Below are 8378 nucleotides of genomic sequence, written 5' to 3' on the forward strand. Positions count from 1 at the left end.
GCTCTTCTTTATGTTATTTCTCAATAAAGAGTAGGGTTGTGGTTTATTTGCAGATAACTCACGCGATTTACTCAAAAAAAATTAATCGCAATTTTAAATTAGTTTTCTAAACTAAAAACTAAAAAAGTTTTAGATTAGTTTTAATCGCACTGTTAAACAATAGAATACCAATTGAAATTTATTAAATATTTTGAATGTTTTTCTACATTTTCATATATATTGTATTCTGCGTTGTAACTGAAATCAAAATGTATATTTTTTATTATAAATATTTGCACTGTAAAATAAGAGAAAGTATTTTTCAATTCACCTCATACAAGTACTGTAGTGCAATCTTTGTTGTGCAAATTACAAATGTAGATTTATTTTTGTTCCATAACTGCATTCAAAAACAAAATGTAAAACTTCAGAGCCTACAAGTCCACTCAGTCCTACTTCTTGTTCAGCCAATCACTAAGAAAAACAAGTTTGTTTACATTTATAGGAGATAATGCTGCCCTCTTCTTCTTTACTTCACCAGAAAGTGAGAACAGGCATTCGCATGGCACTTCTGTAGCCAGCATTGGAAGATATTTACAGGCCAGATATGCTAAACATTCGTATGCCCCTTCATGCTTTGGCCTCCATTCCAGAGGACATGCTTCCATGCTGATGACGCTTGTTAAAAAAATAATGCATTAATTAAAATTGTGACTGAACTCCTTGGGGGAGAGTTGTGCATTCCCTGCTCTGTGTTTTACCTGCATTCTGCCATATATTTCATGTTATAGCAGTCTCGGCTGATGACCCAGCATATGTTCATTTTAAGAACACTTTCACTGCAGATTTGACAAAACGCAAAGAAGGTACCAATGTGAGATTTCTAAAGATAGCTACAGTACTCGACCCGAGGTTTAAGAATCTGAAGTGCCTTCCAAAATCTGAGAGGGAGGAGGTGTGGAGCATGCTTTCAGAAGTCTTAAAAGAGCAACACTACGATGCCAAAACTACAGAACCCAAGCCACCAAAAAAGAAAATCAACCTTCTGCTGGTGGCATCTGACTCAGATGATGAAAATGAACATGCGTCGGTCTGCACTGCTTTGGATTGTTATCAAGCAGAAGCCATCATTAGCATGAACTCGTGTCCCCTGGAATGGTGGTTGAAGCATGAAGGGACATATGAATCTTTAGCGCACGTAAATAACTTGCAACGCTGGCTACAACAGAATCATGAGTACACCTATTTTCACTTTGAGGTGATACTGTAAATAAGAAGTGGGCAGCATTATCTCCTGCAAATGTAAACAAACCTGTTTATCTGACTGATTGGCTGAACAAGAAGTAGGACTGAGTGGACTTGTAGGCTCTAAAATTTTACATTGTTTTTGTTTTTTAATGCAGTTTTTTGTACATAATTCTACATTTGTAAGTTCAACTGTCATGATAAAGATATTGCACTACAGTACTTGTATTAGGTGAATTGAAAAATACTATTTCTTTTGTTTTTTTACAGTGCAAATAATTGTAATAAAAAATAAATATAAAGTGAGCACTGTACACTTTGTATTCAGTGTTGTAATTGAAATCATTATATTTGAAAATGTAGAAAACATCCATAAATATTAAATAAATGGTATTCTATTTTTGTTTAACAGCGCGATTAATCACAATTAACTTTTTTATTCGCTTGACAGCCCTAATAAAGAGTACTTTTTCCATGTACACCATTGACACATTTTTCAATTTTAAGCCATTCTAAAAGGAACAAATGAATCATCCATCTTTCCTATGTGCGAAAACCACTCTTGTACAAAACATAATTTCTGCATATAATTATTTGGGAAAATATTTACTTTCGGCTTCTCTCTCAGCTCAATAAAAGCAGCAAAAACAGGCTTTAAAGTTTCCAGTTATAATATCAACACAGGGTTTGTGAAAGTTAATATTAGAATTGAGAGTCCAAGCACCAAAAAGAGGATTGGTGGTTTGTTTTTTGTTAAATGACATCACAACTTGTGCATATATGATTATTTTAGATATACGGGGGAAGCAAGAAAGTGTAATTTGGTGATTTCTTTTCTCTTTGTCTATTGGAAGTGCAAAGGAGTTTCTTGTGGAAATGGAATCTATTTTTTCCATTCATTACTATGATGTAGGTTAATGCAATTTTCGTTAATGGGATTTTTCCCTTGGTTTTCAGGAATTGTGTGGGTGGGTTTTGCATGTAGCCAACATTAATTTCAGAAAAGTTATTATACTGAACGCAAAAAAATTAGCATTAATGACACAAGTTAAGAAATCAAGTTAGCCATTGCAGAGTAGAGGCTGAAAGTCTGACCGTAACTCTTGTGCTAATTAAGTTTTAAAATATGTTCTATTTCACAATTGTGTCTAATACAATGAAACTGGGATTTACTTATAGTAAATTACAAATACACCATCTTCAGATATGGTTTGATTTTTCTAAAGGCTTAATGGGACTTATAAAAACATGCCAAGTTTGAACACAATATGGTCAATAGTTTTACAGGAATTAATCTTTAAATTAATCAGATTTAAATATAGTGTCTAAAGAAGAATGCATTCAAGAGACAGTAATCTATAGCAAGAAATATACTTGAAGTTACACTGGTCCTGAATTTTCTACCTTCAGGAGCAGTGCGAAAGAAAGCCCTGGTTGAACAAGAAAATAGCACCCAAAATAATCACTAATGTACTGAACTACCATTTACAAAATCCAATGTTTTGTACCATTGAAAAGCTGGGCTTTCCAATGAAATAAATTATTTCTTGTAAACTACTACAGATCTTGCCATGTCAGACCTTAAAAAAGGTTCACATAATTCCTATATAATTTATATTCTCCTCCCACTGCCAACATTTCAATTCTACAATGACTTTAGTCGTTGCCTTTAAGAAGCCCTAGACAAAACAGCAATTATCTAAAAGCAACTTGGGACTCCCAGCTTTCAAACTGTACAGAGCATTAAATGGCTATCAAGGGGTTCACACGTGGTATCATTACTTAAGTCTTGTCCAAATTTACAGGAAAAAAAGATTGTGACCAGCGTTAGGTGATCTTAAGGTCTGATACCTTATAACTTTGAATAAGTATCGGGGGTAGCCATGTTAGTCTGGATCTGTAAAAAGCAACAAAGAGTCCTGTGGAACCTTATAGACTAACAGACATATTGGAGCATAAGCTTTCGTGCGTCTGCCGAAGTGGGTATTCACCCACGAAAGCTTATGCTCCAGTACGTCTGTTAGTCTATAAGGTCCCTCAGGACTCTTTGTAACTTTGAATAAGAGCATTTAATGGATCAACTTTTTCCCAATGGGTCAGTAAACCTTTTTAAGAACTGTTCCCAGCCCAGCAATCAGAAAAGATTTACGATTTTAATCTTGGTATAGGTTTAGTTTCTGTAATAATGCAATAATCAAACAACACCTTCCCACACCCAAAAAATTCATAAAAAGGCAGCTAAGTGAAACAACGTGGCTCCAACTACAACTTCAGAAGTAAGTAGAATTTAGTTAGTGGATAAATCTGTGATTAACTGAGGACATGGTATAAAGCTACTCTAAGAATTCAAGGTTGGGTACAAGGGCCACCTGAGCTTTGCCCAACTGAGTTCAAGGATAGAAAGTGGTTAAGCACCACAGAAGTGACTAAGCACCCAAACATACTATTATAGGGCAAGCTGATCACAATTAACATGAAATTCAGCATGATACAGTTGATGGGTCTTAGTGGCATTTTCAATGTTCAAAAAGTATCAAAATACAGTCTTACTGAAATCTTGTACCCCTACCAATGGCCAGGACAGCAGAGAGCACCATAATAAAACTCTGTTGTTCTTTTGCCCTTTGGCTGCTCCAGCTTATACTAATGCCACACATTGAAATTTGAACATAGCCTGGTGAAGGAATTAAAAATGAAGTCAACCCTTTACCTTATGAGAAGAGGTTTTGTATCTCCAAGTCTAAAAAACAGCCTTTCATCCTGAAGGATTCCAGAATGCTTTAGAAACGGGTACAGGGATCACTTCTTCCAATCAAAATGCAGCACTCTCTATGTGTATACTATCACCCCAGCAACACAATAAAACGATATAGGACAAGATAAAAAGAATACTCATATGCTAATGAAATTGCAGGATGAAATTAACAAACAAGATGTAATTACCAGATTTGAAATTTATTTGTGATATGGAGATTAACCACTCCACTCTTGTAGGTAAAACCTTCTATGACCACAAGCACTTATGCCCTCAATTTTAAGTCACATCTAAAAGTAGCCCCCAACAATAGTACTAGCCAGGGTGTATTTTTATTTAAATCAGATTTTTTTGGTAAAATGTTTGAGGAAAAACCCTATCTAAAGATAGTTTTAATTAAGATACATTATAGCTCAAAGATCTCATCATGGAATAGGGATTATAAATTCTAATTCTATAGTATGAGAATATATTCATGGAATGTTTAAGAAAAGTTTTGTAAATGAGTTCCAATAGTCCATGGATTAGGGATCCAATCTTATGGGGTTCCAGGAGCTTCTGTATTAGGGTTACCATATTTCCACAATCAAAAAAGAGGACACTGGGGGGGAAGCCCCGCCCTAGCCCCGCCCCCATCCACTCCCTCCCACTTCCCACCCCCTGACTGCCCCCCTCAGAACCCCAACCCCCCCTGCTTCTTGTCCCCTGACTGCCCCAACCCTTATCCACTTGCATGGGTGGCAGGGTTGTAGAAATTTTGGTGGTGCCCAGAACCCCCCCTCCCCCACCTGCCTAAGGCTCTGGGAGGGGGGTTGGGTGGGGGGAGGTGGTCTGGGGTGCGGGTCCTGGGCTGGGGATTAGGGTGCAGGAGGGGTGCAGGGTGCAGGTTCTGGGATAGAGTTTGGGTGCCGGGTGCAGGCTCCGGGCTGGGGCAGGGGGTGGGTGTGCAGGAGGGGGTGAGGGGTGCAGGCTCTGGGATGGAGTTTGGGGGTGGGAGGCGGTGCAAAGGGAGGGGGTGCAGGCTTTGGGAGGGAGTTTGAGGGCAGGAGGGGGTGTGTGGGAAGGGGGGAGGGGGTTTGGGAGGGGATGCAGGGGTGAGGGCTGTGAGTCTGAGGATGAGGGGTTCATGATGCAGGAGGGGGCTCAGGGATGGAGCAGAGGATTAGGGTGTGGGGGGATGAGGGCTGGGGCTGAGGGGTTTGGGATGTTGGAGAGGCTCAGGGCTAGGGTGGAAGGGCAGGGTAAGGGCAGCCTGTCTTCCCATTAGTAGATGGGGGACACTAGGACCCAGGGGCAGCAGACAAGGGAGAGGCAGGCGGGGCGGGGCCCACAGGGGGGGGGACGCGAGGAGGGGGGGTGGCAGGTGAAGGCCGGGGACCCATCCAACACTCCCCCGCTCCCTGACTGCTCCCCCCCCCGGACTCCCCTTACCATTCTGGCTCCACGTGTTTGCAAAATACTCTGCCCGGTGGATCGGTTTGTGTGTTACACAGGGCTGCAGACAGAGGGAGGGGGGAGCAGGGGAGGGCTCTGGCTGCTGGAGGCCAATGGGAGTGGGTCAATCGGCCAAGCCGCCCAATCAGCAGCCGCACTCTGCATGGAAGGGAGGGAGGGAGGCGAGGGAGAAAAAAACCCCGGACATTTTAACCTTGTTACCAATTCCTCCCGGACGGCTATTTAGAGACGCAAAAGCCGGACATGTCCGGGGAAATACGGATGGATGGTAACCCTATTCTGTATAGATTATTTAGGTTAATCTTTCTATCTACCCAATGGGACTCAGTGCTCAGTCTAGAAGATACCAGAGATGCTTAGCTTTGCAGTTCTCAAACTGTGGATTTGTGTCTCCAGAGATAACATGCTTGTTAACAGCAAAAATGTTTTTAAATAAATATATAGAGGTGAGAAATAACAGACCTCCACCCTATTGTCCCTCTGCAAATTTGTGTACACGAAGTCAATCCCTTACCTTCTCTCTAAAAGTGCAACGTTTCAAAAAGTTCAATGAATAGAAGATTGTTGGGGGTGGAATAGATCTGGACAAGGAGAAGAAGTCTGGAGATAAATGTGAGAAGGGAGGGACAGGCAGTAGAAACAAAAGTGAAACTGTTTGAGCAGATATTCCAGAAGTATTGAGGTCTCTCTCAGGGCAGGCTCCAGCTTTTTTGCCGCCCCAAGCGGCGAAGAAAAAAAAAAGCTGCGATCGGCAGCAGCTCTACCGCTGCCGCTTCATTCTTCGGCGGCAATTCAGCGGCCGCTCCTTCCTTCCGAGAGGGACCGAGAGACCCACCGCCGAAGACCTAGACGTGCCGCCCCCTTCCAAGGGCCGTCCCAAGCACCAGCTTGCTGCGCTAGTGCCTGGAGCCGGCCCTGGTCTTTGAGTGTAGCCTTCATGGATTTGAGATCTACCATACCATTCTCACACTAGAGGGGAATATTTTACCTGTGGGTAAGACAGGCATGCGTGCAAAATGCAAACAGTGCAACAAAGAAATGCAAGGCCTGGTTGCCCGAATGAAACAACATCATGAGAAGTGTTCCTTCGCAAGAGAAAGATGCACTGGAAGATGATGAAAGGAACATGTCTGAACATGCAGGATCTTCAGGTTGGTAACAACCAACAAGAATGCACTTTTATTAGAAATCCATGATTAAATCGAGTCTTCCTGACTAGTGATTTAAATCAATTTGATTTAAATCAAATCCGCCCTGGTACTAGCTAACATTATACTAGAGTATGACTCAAGATCTTGTTTGCTAAGTCACTAAAACCACTTCCTACAGCTTCTAGATCTTCTTCACGTCTCTTCATCCTTATCTTATGGAAACCTGCTTAGCTTGTGCTATGTGTTGGAATCTCATATCATAATGTAGTATGACTGAACACCATATGCAAAGAAATGCATAATAGCTCAATTAATATAGTAAGTAGGAGATGAGTAATGTGAATGAAAAAAAATCTACTGAGAAATTCTCAAATGCAGTTTTGAAAGCTAGCTAAGAAAAGAATTAAGAATATGCATGATACGTTAATGCACTACCTAAAATTCCTGAAGCATTATACAAACCTAGAATTTTGTGTTTTTCATGCTGAAGGGTTTTTATTTCCTGAAGCAATTTCAAAACTTCTAAGGGTATGTCTACAGTACGAAATTAGGTCGATTTTATAGAAGTCGATCTTTAGAAATCGATTTTATACTGCCGACTGCGTATATCCGCACTAAGCGCATTAAGTCAGCGGAGTGCGTCCTCACTACTGTGGCTAGCATCGACTTACAGAGCGGTGCACTGTGGGTAGCTATCTCACAGTTCCCGCAGCCCATTGGAATTCTGGGTTATGCTCCCAATGCCTGATGGGGCAAAAACATTGTTGCGGGTGGTTTTGGATACATGTCGTCAGTCGCCCCTCCCTCCGTGAAAGCAACAACAGACAATCGTTTCGTGCCTTTTTTCCTGGGTTACCCGTACAGACGCCATACCCTGGCAAGCATGGAGGTAGAATGTGCCTTTGGACGTTTAAAAGCTCGCTGGTGCCGTTGGTCAGACCTCAGCGCAACCAACATTCCCATTGTTACTGCTGCTTGCTGTGTGCTCCATAATATCTGTGAGAGTAAGGAAGAGATGTTTATGGCGTGGTGGAAGGTTGAGGCAAATCGCCTGGTGTCCAATTTTGAGCAGCCAGACACCAGGGTGATTAGAAGAGTACAGCAAGGGGCGCTGCGCATCAGAGAGGCTTTGAAAACCAGTTTCATGACTGGCCAGGCTTCGGTGTGACAGTTGTGTGCGTTTCTCCTTGATGCAAACCTGCCCCTGTCATAACTATAAAGGGAAGGGTAACAGCTCTCCTGTGTACAGTACTATAAAATCCCTCCTGGCCAGAGACTCCAAAATCCTTTTACCTGTAAAGGGTTAAGAAGCTCGGGTAACCTGGCTGACACCTGACCCAAAGGACCAATAAGGGGACAAGATACTTTCAAATCTTGGGGCGGGGGGAAAAGGCTTTTGTTTGTGCTCTTTGTTTAAGGGGTTGTTCGCTCTTGGGACTGAGAGGGACCAGACATCAATCCAGGTTCTCCCCATCTTTCTAAACAAGTCTCCCATATTTCAAACTTGAAAGTAAAAAGCCAGGCAAGGCGTCTTAGTTTTACTTTGTTTTCTCAACTTGTAAATGTACCTTTTACTAGAGTGTTTATCTTTGTTTGCTATACTTTGAACCTGGGCTAGAGGGGGGTCCTCTGAGCTCTTTAAGTTTGATTACCCTGTAAAGTTGTTTTCCATACTGATTTTACAGAGATGATTTTTACCTTTTTTCTTTAATTAAAAGCCTTCTTTTTAAGAACCTGATTGATTTTTCCTTGTTTTTAGATCCAAGGAAGTTGGATCTGTATTCACCAGGAGT

The 8378-nt window shown here is 41.5% G+C and overlaps 1 protein-coding gene across 13 annotated transcripts in view; it reads right to left on the reverse strand.

Annotated features, from left to right (window-relative positions):
• The window catches only part of PICALM (phosphatidylinositol binding clathrin assembly protein), a 120614-nt gene that overhangs the window by 79456 nt on the left and 32780 nt on the right, over positions 1–8378 (reverse strand). The gene's annotated exons all lie outside the window — the stretch shown is intronic.

This window comes from Terrapene carolina, unplaced genomic scaffold (genome assembly GCF_002925995.2).
Source record: "Terrapene carolina triunguis isolate 2854851 unplaced genomic scaffold, T_m_triunguis-2.0 Scaffold97, whole genome shotgun sequence".
In the NCBI taxonomy this organism is placed as follows: Eukaryota; Metazoa; Chordata; order Testudines; family Emydidae; genus Terrapene; species Terrapene triunguis.